This window comes from Vanacampus margaritifer, chromosome 1, assembly GCF_051991255.1.
Source record: "Vanacampus margaritifer isolate UIUO_Vmar chromosome 1, RoL_Vmar_1.0, whole genome shotgun sequence".
NCBI lineage: Eukaryota > Metazoa > Chordata > Actinopteri > Syngnathiformes > Syngnathidae > Vanacampus > Vanacampus margaritifer.
Window position 1 is genome coordinate 47637232 of NC_135432.1, and position 16134 is coordinate 47653365.

Genomic DNA, 16134 nt, shown 5'->3' on the forward strand with positions numbered 1-16134 from the left:
TCATTTTTTTTTATTAAGTGTTCGGAGTCCCTCAATGGCATTGGTTAAACTTCCATCCGGTGCAGTGTTATTAGGAATAAAAGTACAACATTGTTCTGCGAACATTGAACAAACACCACCCCTTTCTGCAAGTAACATATCAAGGGCTATATGATTCTGATTTAGTCATTTTAGGTTGTTCTGTCTTACTCATAGTTTTATCAATGCAAATTAAAATTGGAAAATAGGGATCAGTTCCAGAGAACCATGCCCACAGCATTAGGCCATAACAAAAGGTGTTATTTATGGTTACATTAGGTGGCCGGATATTACCTTCAGGAAGAACAAAAGTTAATTCGAATTGATGTCCCATTCTTCTCAATGTTACTCTCTTGGCAAAATAAACTGCTTCACCACTGGAACCTGACGGCCAATATCGGCCACTTTGGGTGGTAATGAAGGTGCTCCAGTCCAGTCGTAAAACACTACCTGTCAAATACCACCAGTACTTGAGCCAAAGGCCCCCCTTCATCGGCCCCCCACTACTAAATCCCTTCAAAGATTTAATGGGGAGTTTGACAGATGTGTTTGTGTTAGGAGCAACGGTCAGGACAATTGAGTTATTATACGCCCAGTTCATTATCCATTGGAATTTGGGTAGAAATAACATTTCTTTTACCGGTGTGTTGTATTCAAACTCACGTCAAGGGGTTTCATGAAAAAACAAAATGGCACAACAATTAACAAGAGAAAAACCGTCACAATGCAGCAATTAGTAGCAGAGTTCTTCATCGAAGCCATCTTGAGAAGAAGTTCTTTCGTCGAAGGAGAAGGATGTTTGTCAGTCGTTGGTTGATGATTTTTTTTTTTTTTTTAGAGGCGCTGTCAGCCTTTTTCCGAACCCTGGCTCACTGCCAGAGATCGCAGGAAAGGTCACGGGACTTCATTCCCAGTGTGACTCTATCCTTGTGAATTGATGAAAAGGGGCATGTGACTCAAATCACCATTGAGTGATTTCTCTTTCAAACAGCAGATTGACACTTGGTCAGCTTTGCCCATGGAAAAGGCACTACAATGAATCTCCTTCCAGGACCTCCTGCGCGTGCAGCTGGAAACGGCGTGGTGGGGCTCGGTGAGATGGCTCCAACTGGTGTGGGCGTAGATCATCAGATGGTTGCCCTTGGTGGCATTGTTGAACCAGAAACAGCCGGCCTTGTAGATAAGAGATGATACCAAGTATCTCCTTTCCGATACAAGTGCACCGCACAGGATGTACGCTCCTTGACCTTAAATGGACCTAGCCAACGAGGACAAGACCATTTCCGTTTAGTTACTTTCAACCACACATATTCACAATCATTTATTTTTGAAGGAACATCTGTTTAGCTGAGAGAATGTAGACACTATCTCCTTAATTACTGGGGGCCTCTCAACGTGTGACTCCCCAGCGGAACATTGGGGGTGGGAAACAGCCTGTTTTTATGACCCTCAAAAGGAGTCCAGCCTTTTTATATCTTATGAAGTTTTTGTTTTTTCAAATGGGTTAGTCTAATCCAATATTCCTAAGAAGCCCTTATAATAGTAGATAATGATTAATCAAATATTTTACCATATTTACTATTGTAGATTTAGCATAAATGTACTTTTTATCATACATCAAATTTCTGTATTTTTTACGCTGGTTTTTATTATAGCAGTGTAAATCATTTAAAAACAACATCATCTTAACTCAGAACTATTCATGTCCGGCCGGGCCATAAACAGTCTGAGAAGAGATTTATATATAAATTTATACCTTTAATAAACACTGCAGTCCTACAGTTCATTTTTACAACTTGTCTCATAAAATAATGTCCACCAGGTGTCCCAATGTTCCTTCCACACCTAAATGGCAAATTCCATGGGCTCTAGAAATTATACTTTTCAATTGTTTCTGAAATTGAATATACTTACCTTATTTTCTGCTATTCGGGTTGTCTTTTGTCATCTTTGTAGAACTTACTTTCCTCCAAGTCAAATCCTCTCCATTCTCCATCTGTGAATTAATTCACTCACATACTATAGAAATATTACCTCATTCAGACTAACTTATAGTCCTATATTGATTTAATTCAACATGAACTGTTTGTGTGCATACCTTCCTTCGTGACACACACAGACAGACCAGTAACTGACTCCCTCATCTGATAAAGATCAATTTTGATCATTTCAGACCTGAATGTGAAAACTGCAGCCGCTTACAAATTGCTGCTTCAGAAAGGGAAAAAAAAAACTGACACCTTGTGTCCTGTTGATAATAAAAACCAAATTGGGGCAATTTGGCCAACACCAAGACTACAGCAGCAGATACTGCTTAGTCTTGCAACAACAATTCCTAAAAACAAAAGCCCTTGAGGCGCAAATTTGAATACTGTCCAGGCAACACAGAGTGAGGAAAAAGCAAACTAACTATAAAATAAGATAAAAGATCAGAATATCTACTTCAAATAAACCAAAAAGTAATCTTAAAATGCTAATTATCCTCACCTCTTTTACAGAGTAGTGGGGCTTGTACAACACAGTAGGCAACTTTGCAGATCATGACCCAATTAAAAATCAGTGCTGCGACCTTAATCAAAAATTTAAAAATTTTAACCAGCAATTTTGCCGTAAGTGTTCCACATCTGAGTCCAATCCAGAAGCTACAATTTAAAAGGAAAATGGGCAAAAATTAGAAGACCAAATTCAACAAGCATCAAACAACGGAAAATATAGTATTAAAGATTAGAATACATTTTATACTACCCTAATTCACATAAGCCGTTCTCAATTTCCGAAACTGCGTTGCTATAGATCACATCTCCTTTTCCGACACAGTACAGAGTGCAAACTGTACTCAAAACAGACCAAAATATGACTCAATGGCCGATCTCAGATGACTCGAACTTTGAGTCCACACTGGAGTTCATATTCCTTCCTGTCCTTGTTGATAGCAGTTTATGCAGGGCAAAGTTCAAAGCAGGCCTTAGCTGTCACTGGAGACCCCTGACAGTTTCATCAGGACGGCTGTGATGAGAGTTTGAGATGTCTGCTCAAAGAGTTGATGGACATTTTGCTCAGATGATTCTTAAGAGTCATTGAACAGTCTCATGGCGAGCGGATTTGCAGTATACCATCCTTATCGCAGTCCGTGTGATCACTTCCCCCCCCCGAAAGTGACCATTGTTCAGTTCGCCGTCCACTCTGTGCCCAACAGCCAGGTTATTCCAGCACGTTGGAGACACCCAAGAACAACACCTCTCGTCAAAGATTGAACCTGCCTGAAACACTTATACACTCGGAACAGACAGAGGGAGATGAGATCACAGCAAGAGATTTATATGCTTGTTATAATTAAAAAAATAATAATTTTCTCAAAAAATATGTATTTTGTAGTTTCATCTAAATGTGTTCTACATTATAGCAAGTAGTATTACTATATTTACGCATATGTCTACCATAGACTTCTTCTTCATTACATGTTACCTCAAATTTAAGAAAATGTGACAGCTGTCAGTCACCCTGGCCACTTGGAGGAAAGTCCTCTCCAGACTTCTAGAATGGGACTCAGATAAGGACAAAGGTTAAATCATTTTCACACCTACGAATGAGTTATCAGAGATGCAGGGGAAATCAAAAAATCAAAAATGAAAAGTCTATTTCAATTAAAATTTGGTTTTATTACTTATTCAACTATATTAAAATTTGGTTTTATTACTCGTTCAACTATAAAAACACAGACCAGATTTAAAAAAAAAAAATTATATGGATAGTGGCCTGTAGTTATCATCTAGACCTCTTTATCTTTCCGCATTCTTCTCTTACCTAGAAAAAAGAAAAGCTCCCATTACAGGACACATTGCCCTCTGACTCCTATTTTCCACACAAATCCCCCTCCTCTCTTCCAAGACACAGGGAAGGAGCAGAAAAAAGGGGGAGGGAAAATCACATTCAAAACTTTTTTCTACATTCCTATACGAAAAACAAACGCCATTATCACACCAGTCTTTTCTACTCAAAAACAACACCAAACATACAGTTAAAGATTTTAAAGAAAAACAAATGAAATATCCATCCACACATTTCTTATTCCCAATTACAGATTCAGTTAACTTCCAAACCACCCGGATAGCCCCCACTTTCCTTATCTAGGTCTCATTCGATTACTCAACAATTCTCTCAACTTTTTCAAACTTTTGGGGCACATACGCACACACATACCAACTAGAAAAAATCCCATTATAATCACACAATTGACCCTAGTCATTTTATAACAAAAAACATACCCTCCAAATCACACAAGTCACACATGCTCCAGATTAGTACGCCATCTAGAACCAATAGACTGTGGAATCTCCGCATGCCGAGCCAATTCCAATCCGAAAATTTTTGCCTTATTTAATCTATTTTCCGGTCATGTCTCATTTCCAACAATTTTAAGCTGGCGGAGATTTTAGCCTAGCATTCGCCATGCGTTCATCAAACACGTTGCTGTTAGCCGAGCCGTGGCTAGCGGACTCGCTCAACAGTTTTACGAGCAACTTTCACAGAGCTACCCAACGCTAACATTCTAGCACAAACCAACATTTGGTCCACGACCCCACACCGTCTAACTTTTCTTCCATTCGAAGAAACTATAGATGTGTTTTTCACGGAGGTAATCAGCATCTGGCGCTGTTTACACAATCAACTTCTACAGACTTCATTAATGCAATCAGACATGTCTCAGATTTTAACGGTGGGAACCAACCTTTATCACAATTAGTCCGCATCCATTCATTTAAAAGATTTTTCATCTTCCGCCGTCGCCGTGGTGGCAGCGCTTCAGCCATGACGAGTGTTGCGGCCGTGACTTGTTCGCTTAGCGACAAGCTTTGAGTATGGACCGGAAGTTTACGCAAATCAAACCACCCTGAGTCTCGGTCAAAAATGTCGTCCATTATATGTAATAATTTAGTCGTTATAATATTTATAAAGTCAGTGACGTCTCACTTATGATACTACAATAGAACAGATCAAAACTATTCTCATTAATCCCCCCAAAAATTATTATATATATATATATATATATATATATATATATATATATATATTTTTTTTTTTAAAAAAAAGAAAAAGAAAAAACGAAACAGAAATTAAATATCTTTTTGCGCGACTTAATAAATACTTATCTGGATCTTCGCGGGCGGCTTCTTCACAGCTCTCGCTTCCAATGTGAATGACATCACACGAGCGGCTTAATTCATAGCTCTCGCGTCCAATGTGAATATCACACGAGCGGCTTAATTCGACACAACACACACACCCCGAGGAATTATGTCCCACGGTTTTTAATAACCCACAGCACAAACACCGTGTGAATGATACCACACGGGCGGCTTATCCTCTCCGCTCACTCCGTAAAATTATTCGGAGGGCTTATTCATACCAAAATAAAAATAAAAAGACAGCCTATTCCACCGCGGAACCAATCTCATATGCCGTTTCCGAACGGCGGAGCGCTCCCACTTGACGTCACTTCCGTATTCAACCGGCCAACCCATGCATGGTTCAATGTCGTAGTAATTGTCAAAATCGAGGACTTTCGCGTCCCTCCGTAACAAATACGACTTTAAAACCCCCCTAACTTGTTCACAGATCTCAAATACAATTTGGTACGGACGTAATGCAGCTCTGAGTAATCCCAAACAAACAGAATTTCTCTACGTGGATAATTAGTCCACTCACCTTGTTAATATTTGCGCATTTAGAAATTCAGTTGTCCAAGATCATCACAGCTGTTGCAAAAACGTCCCAATTTGTCGCCGTCGGAGGTCACCAATTGAAGGTATTATTTGATTACTATATTAAGTGTAATCTTTGCGTGTTCAAAAATAATTGAAAAATGAGATCTGATGAAGAAGCTTCTTTTGCAAAAGATTTATTTTAGGAGCTCCTAAAAGACACAAGACATGCTTACATTCAAAAGTGATGTTAAGCCTCGAGTGTGTCCATCTCAAAACACACAGTCGCTTTATAGATGAAAAAAGCATACTCCTCCTCTGAGGCTGGACAAAGGGTTAGCAATTAGAATAGACAGACAAGAGATTTACTGACATGTTTACTCCAGTTTCGTCCAAAGCCGGAAATATATGATTAGACAGGTATGCGACCTAGACTCCCTCAGACCCACAGTGTTATCAACTTGAGAGCATGCCTCCCATGTGCATTCCTATCTCACCAGCTGGAAGGGAGTGAAAAGTGTTATTCATTACACTACAGTTATACTGTATGTCCAATATATTTCACACAAACATTATCACAGTTATATGGCATCTATATACTATAAGTAGATTCATAAACAGTAAAAATATGCATAGAAAATGTTAAATGTCTTCAGTATTTGGGGGGGGGGAAAATATATATTAGTGAGAATTAAACTCATCAACATATAACATTGTTTTATACTCCAGGCCAGTATTTAATAGTACTCTATAAAGCCCGTATCTCACTGAGCAGCGCAGGCTTTAGAGGGTCCACGCATGTAATGATTCAGAGCCTAACGTGTTTCAAAATGAATAGGCTAATTATTGTGGACAAGGGGGATGCAATAACTACTGATGTTACTAGTAGTCGTTTTATGATAACGGACTCCTAAGGGTTAAGTTAGTCCATTATCAAGCTAGCCAAAATGCTAGCTTGTTAGCTATGACGCTAGTGAGCGCCAGTATTGTGAAGTAGCGAGCCTGTTAACTATAACGCTCGCGGGTATTGTAAAAAATAGCGAGCGTGCGTGGAAATTGTGAAATAGCCAGCTTTTTAGCTATGCTACTGAGCGCCGCATGTCCGCGACGTGACCAAGATAAAACTGCTTAAAATAATCTTGAGCTACGTAAATTTGATCATAAATGAACTGATATTGATGTGATATGTTAGAAAGTGCACGTGGAGGACACATTTGGGAGTAATTATACATGGATTGTCTCGGATTACTTACCAACACATGTACGACTGTGTCTACCCACAAGTGCCGACCTTCTTCTTCTTCTTTAATTTCTGGCAGACCACACACTAAATCGTTTCCGGTTTCCTCATTTCACTTCTCATAACTCTTATGAAAACACAATCTTATTTGTTTTACCACTTTGATTATTTAAACCATATTAGTAAATATTAACTAATTACATTTAATACATTTTAGAATTGATTAAATTATGCACATTGTATGTAATTTTAATGCATTAATTTAACTATGAGTTTTTAAATAAAATCAAATAGATTTAAATACATCAAATTGACCTGAAGTCTGGGCTTCCCTGCTAAAGCTGCTGCCCCCGCGACCCGACCCCGGATAAGCGGAAGAAGACGGACGGACGGACGGAAATTGACCTCTGCCATGGATCATTCCTGTGAGTGATAGGTAGAGTAAGATGCATCGCATAATTTTTTCATCGTAGCACCACAGCAAGTCACAAGCTTAAAGAGAAGCAAAGATTACTGAGCCTGCCTTTGCATAAATTGGTGATTGACGTCGTGACACGGTGGAGTAGCTCATTGGAAATGCTGGACTGTTTCTTGGAGCAGCAATCAGCAATCTCAGCAGCTCTGCTGTCACCAGAAGTACGAAGGAATGAAAAAGATCTCTGCACACTTTCAGAGGCTGACATTAGATTTGCTGAAGATGTGGTGAAAGCTCTGAAAGCAGCAACACTGGTTATGTCAGAGGAAAGGTCACCTCCACCTATGCAGGAACAGTTGCTGGGCCAGATGACCTGTGCCCCCTATGACTCCACAGTGATAAAAGAACTCAAGAATGCTGTACATGACAACTTAAATTCAAGGTACAAGGTCAAAAAGGCCCGATAGGACTCCTTCTTCAGCTTGACGGCATCCCTTCGAGGATTGCTGCGACAACAGGCAACGATTATCTTACGGCAACAGCTCCGATCGGCCGCCTCAACAATGGAGGCGCGGAACATGGCCCACTCTGATTGCGGTTTATGAAGAGGAGGAAGAACTCACAAAAAGCAAACCGAGCCAGATGTTAGTGGAACCACCGGATAATCCAATGCAATGCACAGCAGAGTATGTACAGAAACACACAGAAAATCGCCATGAGGGATTCATATTGCAAGTTGATCCACTCGCTTGTCGCAAAGCTGCACGGGAACAACTTGAAATGGCCATGTACGCAGAGTAATGAAAGCACACACAGTGTTGAAAAGAAGCATGAAACAAGACAGACCGTGACACCAAATCCCCCCAAACTGTATCCGTGCAACGTCCCTCACACACCGTCAGATGTACAAGGTGTAAAAGACATTTCAAGGTACTTGACACGTAGGGAAATGTTAAGTACAGGACTTTTGCAGTATGATGACCGCCCAGAAAACTATTGGGCATGGAAGGCGTCATTTAAAAATGCTATAACAGATTTGAATGTTACAGCCCAAGAAGAACTAAATTTGATGATAAAATGGCTCGGAGAGGAGTCAAGTCAACAAGCCAAAAGAATCCGTTCAGCATACGTCTTCAAACCAACTGTAGCGCTTGACCTTGTGTGGCAAAGACTTGAAGAATGTTACGGATCTCCTGAAATGATAGAAAATGCACTGTTAAAATAGATAGAACTGTTTCCCAAATTCAGCAACAAAGAAAACACAAGGTTAAGAGAACTAGGTGACATTATACAGGAAATAGAATGTTCAAAGGATGGAGGATATCTTTCAGGTCTCTCATATTTGGACACAGCTCGTGGAGTGAACCCCATCGTGGAGAAACTTCCCTATGGATTACAAGAAAAATGGATTGCTACAGGAGCGAAATACAAGGAGGAACATAAAGTGACTTTTCCCCCTTTCAGTATCTTTTCAGTATTTGTGAGACAACAAGCAAAAATAAAGAACGACCCAAGCTTCAGCATCATTTCACCTGCCAGCACAAGCTTCAAGAAAGAGAAAAGCTTCAAAGGAAACAACAGGCAAGTGATAAGTTTGCACAAAACAGATGTCCCTCGAGATGCTCGTTCAACCCGAAATGACTACAGCAAGCTAGTAGAGAGTCCCGACAAGCTATATCCAATACATAAGAAGCCTCACCCGCTTAAAAAGTGTAAAAGCTTTAGAGCGAAACCCATAGATGAAAGGAAGTCATTTATAAAAGAGAACAGAATCTGTTTTAAGTGTTGTGGCTCAACGCAACATTTTGCAAAAGACTGCAGCGTGCAAATCAAGTGTACCGACTGTGGTAGTGACAGACATTTATCAGTATTACATCCAGATCCACTTCCTGCTCCAGCTGAAAGTTCTGAAGCTGACAAAGATGATGGCGGGGAGACACAGAATAGTGAAAGTGTATCAGTTGTTTCTAAATGCACAGAAATATGTGGTGATGCAGATAGCCCACATTCATGTTCAAAAATAAGCCCTGTGTTCGTCTATCCAGTTGGCAAAAGAGACCAGGCAAGAAAGATGTATGCGGTGCGAGATGAACAAAGTAACAAGTCACTGGTTAAGTCACAGTTTTTTGAGCTCTTTAACATTAAGACACGCTCAGACACTTTCAAGCTCAGAACATGCTCAGGACTGTCAGATAATGTCGGCAGGACAGCAGTAAACTTTATGATTGAATCGGTGGATGGTAGAGTCAAGCTCCCACTCCCAAACCCAATAGAATGGGACATGATTCCAGACGATAGGAGAGAGATCCCGTCTCCGCAAGTTGCTATGCAGTTCCCACACTTACAGAAGGTAGCAGACAAAATACCTCCTGTCGAAGAGCAAGTACCTATCCTTCTACTTTTGGGAAGAGATCTTATACAAGTACATAAAGTCAGAGAGAGAATTAATGGACCACACAGTATGCCTTATGCACAGCGTTTAGACCTAGGGTGGGTTATAGTTGGAGAAGCCTGCCTAGGGAAGACGCATAAGCCCCCTACTGTAAACGTCTTAAAAGCACATGTGCTTGAAAACGGCCGTGCCTCTTACATGAGCCCATGCCAGAACATATTTCAAATCAACTACCAGCCAAACACCACATGTGCCTCCAGGATGTACAGTGAAAACAATCACAATGATAAATTGGGACAAACAGTTTTTGCCAAAACAAAAGATGATGACAAACCAGCACTGTCAGTAGAGGATAGAGACTTTATTGACATAATGGAAAAGGAAGTGTTCCAAAGCGAAGATAATAGCTGGGTGGCACCGTTGCCATTCCGCTCTCCCAGACTGCAGCTTCCAAGTAACAGAGAACAAGCGTTCAAGCGTCTCAAAAGCCTCAGAAAAACACTGGAACGAAACTCTAAAATGAAAAGACAATACACAGAGTTCATACAAAACATGTTGGACAGAGACCACGCGGAGATTGCTCCACCCCTGGACTCAAACAAAGAACATTGGTACTTACCATCCTTTGGTGTGTATCACCCCCAAAAGCTTGACCAGCTCAGAGTGGTTTTTGACTCAAGTGCAGAGTTTCAAGGGCAGTCCCTCAACAAAGTCTTACTGAGCGGGCCTGATTTAAACAATACGCTACTAGGTGTTCTCATGCGTTTTAGGAAAGAACCTATAGCATTTTCAGCTGATGTTCAACACATGTTTTATTGTTTTGAAGTAAGAGAGGATCATAGGGATTTTCTGAGATTCCTTTGGTATGAGAACAATGATCTGAGCAAAGACATTTGTGACTATAGAATGAAAGTCCACGTCTTTGGGAATAGTCCCTCCCCAGCGGTGGCTACTTACTGTCTAAGGCGTGCTGCAGTCGAGGGAGAGGAAGAGCAGGGACATGTCACCAAGCAGTTCATAATGAGACATTTTTATGTGGACGACGGTCTTGCGTCCACAGCTTCACCACAAGAAGCTGTCGAAATACTCACAAACGCACAAAACATGTTAGCCAAGTAGAACATAAAGGTACATAAAATAGCCTCCAATGACCACAAAGTTGTGGAAGCTTTTCCTTCTGCTGATAGAGCAAAGGATCTCAAAGACTTAGATTTAGAACTGGACAATTTACCCCTGCAGAGGAGCTTAGGGATGCTGTGGAACCTTGAAAATGACTGTTTTACTTTTCATGTCTCCACTGAGCAAAAGCCATACACCAGGAGAGTTGAGAGAGAGAGGAGTTGCTAGACGCATCCTGGACAGCATTCTTTTGAAAGCAACACATATCCAACTCACACATGAAGTCCTAAGTACTTTCAGAAGTGATGGCTATGATGAATGCAAGACCCCTCGTACCAGTCTCAACGGATCCGGACATGCCAACCCTTCTCACTCCCGCAAAGCTCCTTACACAAAACACCAACACAGTATCTGCACCATCAGGAGTCTTTGCACCTCCAGATCTTTACTCCAAGCAATGGAAGCAAGTACAGTGTCTGGTGGACTCTTTTTGGAAACGATGGAAGAGTGAATACCTTTCAACTTTACAACAAAGGAAAAAATGGACTGATGATGAACCAAACCTAAATATTGGTGATATTGTGCGATTGAAAGATTCCTTAGCACACAGAAATGACTGGTCTATTTGAAGAGTTGTAAAAAAATTTGAGAGTCAGGATGAAAAAGTGCGTAAAGCAGAAGTGAAAACTGTAAAAGATGGAAATGTAAAAGTATTTTTGCGACCCATTGTTGACATGGTTTTACTTTTACCAGATGAGAAGTAGATTGTCATTCATGTTTAATGTCTAGAAATGTTTAAGTAAAAGTTTAGTGGTACAATTGTATATTGTACCAGGCGAGGAGTATTCTGCCCTTCAGAAGGTCACCGTTTGAGTTTGTGCAACCTTAGAGCGCCCTCCAGGGGTTGCTTTGTTCATTGTTTTGGTAGAAGAGAATTCCAATGTGGCAGCACGCAACGCCAACTCGTTTATGTGCTACGCACACTGTTGGATCCTGTTTCGTTGTTGCTTTAGACAAGAATTGTCCGTAAGTACATGTGATGTTAAGAAAATAACACTGTGTATTAATTTTAGTTAATTTAGGACAGTATTAGAGATAAGAGACTCTTTCCCTCTTTCTTTTCCTCAGTTTTATAGACTCACTCTGTCTGCTTCCCTGTTTTATAGACTCTCTCGCTGTCTTTTCTGTTTTATAGACTCACTCTGTCTTTTTTAGTTTTAAGTACGTACAGGACACCGTCGCCCTCTTCTCCACGGAGTTTAAACGCGCGTATGACACCGTAGCCCTTAACTTTAAACGGACACTTATTTACCAAAAATCCGCCAATGAAAATAGAAGTGTCCTACCAGTGTTGCCTTCTCTCTTCCTGGCTTGCTTCAACCTTTAGTCCCCAGAAACAGGGCCGAGGTCCAGTCCCCTAAAAAGGGACAGCTGCCGTGGCCACGGTCTTTCTTGGTCGTCGGCTCTGCCTCTGGGCACCTCCGGTATGTTGCAATCCGGCTACGAAGGACCAATTTAAATGTCAGGTTCAGATGTAGACATTTATCAAATAAAGAGAGAAGAGGCATCTGGTTCCAAATTTATTACTCATGATTACTCATGAGGAAGAGAAAACTGCAGCCTTAGTTTGATCGGTACAGAGTCTCTCTTGGTTCATCATTCAAACAGTCCCCTTATATGTACTAATCGGGGCATCTGATTACATGACAGAAAGAGAAAAACAACTCCTATCTCACTTCACACTCTCTAATGCGGCATGCAAGTCCAGGGACCCTGGCGTTGACGTGCGTCACGTCTTCTTATCAGTTGTCCCCACTCGGCAGCTGAGTCGTCCACTTGCAACTTCACCAAATACAATAACACTCCTTTGCAATACATAGCAATCCTAAACAGAAATTACTACACTATTACGTTGACTTGTGTTTCCCAAGAGGCAATTCACTTCAACACGGCAAATGTATAATAATCCTCCAAAATAATTCCTACAGTTGTGCAATGTAACTAGCTATTAGCATGAGAGTGTGTCGTGTACAGTTAGCTAATACACATTGTTTGTTATTGTTTTTTTTTGTAGTTTTACGACGACCTAAAGAGGGTAATGGTCAGAGGCCATTGTTCAAATAAAAAGCCCAAAAGGAAAACAAAGTCTGGTTATTTGGAACGTCGTTAACTCGCTGTCTAGCTGGTGAAATCTAGAAGCTTCGGAGCGAGGACAGCACAAAAAAGGTAGATGGGGAATACAGATGGAAGCGTTTTGCCCTGTCAATTCTTTTATAGTTGAATAAAAGCATTGCGACTTTGGTACATGGTCAGATTGCAATGAAGGTGCACTTACGGACTGGTTCAGGTGCACGGGAGAAAGAGGGACTCGGCGAGCGTCGATCCTCAGTTGAAGAAAACTCAGTTGCAGGCAATCTGGGCGGTCGGCGCATGTGCAGCTGGAATGCTGCACTGGAGTCTGGCTGATGGGTGCACGACTGAGAGGCCGCTGCAGGTCTCTGGTTGGTGGCGATGTGTTTGCGCGGTTAAGAGGCCGCAGTCAGTTGGTTTGGGTCCTGCAGGGCGTCTCGGGCGCACGGCTGGAGCAGAAATGGCTCGCTGGCGCGGTTACCTAAAAGCCGTCGTGGAACCGGGTCGGCGGGGTGCTGCGTGATTCAGAGAGCGTAAGGTAGGTGAGTCAGCTCTCGGCAGGAATAGACGCGCGTTTTGGGACGCGCAGTGTGGTTGCGAGTCCTTGCGTGATGCGTGCTTTTGGGGGGCGCCGTGGCTCAAGTCCGGGGCTCAAAGAAGGAAGCCACGTGGTCGCTCTCAGCGTGTTCGGCAACCATGTCTTTTGTGATGGTCAGGAGAAGTTCATGGGGCAGGAAGAGCAGAGGTGAAGAAGGAGAATATCAAAGAAGACAAGGGGGCGACGAAGAGAGGGAAGTTCCTACGCGCGCTGGCTTTTAAACTGTGTCCCAGGGGGTTGGAGTAGTAGTCCCGCCTCTTCAGTGCGCTTGAAGCAGACTTGGTCAACTGAGACCAAGCTTTTGGGATAGCATTTGATAAAAAATGTTTTTATCAGAATTGACAAGCCAGATGCTTCATTTATCATTCTGAACACATTTCAAACATTACCGCGATCATAAAGTTGAATCCGCTAAAGCTTACTAATTAGCTAAACTTAACTTTTTCTTTTATTATGAAAATGAGTAAAGAAGAAGTTTTTAGCTATTCAAAAAGACAATCTGTCTATTTTTTTCCCCAAACAGTTACCTTTTTCTTACATTATGAACAGTGTAAGCATGAAAACATTCGGTTGAGACAAAAACAGTCCCTAGATTTTTTCCAAACTACTTCCTCCACTTTTTCTTATGCCCATGTGGTAGGCATGAAAACAGTTCCTGTCTTTGTTCAGGCACAGATGGACATTGCATTTTCCACAACGCACATGGGAGAAGTGACCTGTGCTAAGTTGGGAAGTGGTCAACTTTATCTCGTCTCACATCTAGAGACACAGTGGTTGATCGACACCTCTTCTTTGGTGGTGCTTGTGGTGATTGTGATGGTGTGGAGTGTGGTGGCGTGGATATTGTTGGAGGAGAGAGTGATCTGCCAACCCTGACTTTTGCCTTTCCTGGACTTATCAGCGAAGAGCCAACTGAGGCCTGAAACCTTCTGAGGGGCATGATGTTTTTTTCTCGGTTCAATGACATTAGGTCTCTTCGGTACAGGGACCAAGAATTGATGAGTGCCACTGTGACACTATGTCAAAAAATATACAAGTACCATCTTATTCTTTTTTTGTACAGGGAAGACAACATATCCAGAAGGTCCACACCACCCATGAATTTGTTGTAGGTTTCCACAATAAATGGTCTGGGAACCATGACATATGATTTGGTCTTTCGATCCCAGCGTCTCACATGGTCTTGGGGAGTGATGCCAACGAAAGAGGACACCAGGTTGACGGGCTTGTTGTCACACCATCTTTCAACTATCACATTGTTTTGGTTGACTCTGTAATCGATGGACCCTCTTCCACTTTTCTTCAGGTCTTTTTCATCCATCATGCTGCAGTCGGGTACTCTGTTCTTCCTGATGGTGCCAACAAAGTATATCCCTCTCTTTCGCAAGCGAACCAAAAGTGGAAGTGATGTAAAATAATTGTCTGCAAACACTTTGTGATTCTTCTCTGCGGGGAGGGCTGATGTTAGTTTGAGAATGTCTCCACTCGAACCAACCTCAGACCTTTCCATGTCTAGATCTGCTGCCCCTTGACAAACATCAAAGTCAGACAGGAAACCACTTTGTCCTGCACATCCCCACATCTTGAACTCCCATTTATGAGGTTTTGCCAGCATGTAGACTTTCAGATTAGGTCTTCCCTTGAATGGCACCATGATTTTGTCTACTGCATGATGTTCTTCAGGAGGTAAACTAAGGCATTATTCTTTTCAAGCCACAGCCTCAGTTTCCATATTTTATCTTTCTTTGCATCTTCAGATACACTGTTTCATGAGCATTGTGGGCCTCTCCATCTAAAATTCCCGGGCTGAATTTGGAGCCCAGTCCGTCCTTGCACGAAAGTCTTGAAATGCTTCTGTGTATCATTTCAAGGAACAAAGCCGGCTTTGCTTCTGTCTGGGTGGGGCCTAAGACAGAGCCCACACCCGCATGGACAGCCTGAAGAAGCCCTTGGCGAAATGGGTTGTTGGTGCAAGTCAATAAATTGTGGCTCAATTTTTAACAGTGTGCAGTGGATCTCTTCCTTTTTCCAGAATTCTTGTTTCCTGACAAAAAAAAATAATCACCTTCATGGTGACACCGCGTGACATGGCAGCCACCCAGACTGATCAATGTGCATGTGTGAAATAAAGCACAGGTGTGTTGTCGCTGTCAGACATTTTTCTGAAGTAAGTGGACATGTAGTAACCACGAAGCTGGCAGGTACTCGAGAATAGTAAATGACAAATCTACGTTACAATCAGGGTTGGGAGGGTTACTTTTAAAATGTGTTCCGTTAGTGTTTTTGTTAGTAACATAATCAAGTACCATAATATTAAAGTAATGTACCTTGATTTGATTTGTAATTTGATTGACAGACAGACAGACAGTCATCCAATGAGGTAAAGTAAAGCTTTGCTTGCGAACAAAGCTGTAATGCTGTAATGTGAAACGGGGAAGAAAGGGACAAATTATGCTTTTGAAAGCAACATTCCCCATGGTAGCTTGCAAAAGTAGCTTGTACTTGTAAAAAAGAAAAAGA

General features: G+C 41.6%; 1 protein-coding gene and 1 long non-coding RNA gene across 5 annotated transcripts in view; both read right to left on the reverse strand.

Annotated features, from left to right (window-relative positions):
- The window catches only part of dglucy (D-glutamate cyclase), a 38993-nt gene that overhangs the window by 1864 nt on the left and 20995 nt on the right, over nt 1-16134 (reverse strand). The gene's annotated exons all lie outside the window — the stretch shown is intronic.
- LOC144050513 (uncharacterized) lies at nt 5902-11963 on the reverse strand. The gene is made up of 2 exons (XR_013293867.1): nt 7366-11963; nt 5902-7275 (listed from the first exon to the last, which is right to left on the reverse strand). It is a non-coding gene; the product is annotated as an uncharacterized LOC144050513 (long non-coding RNA).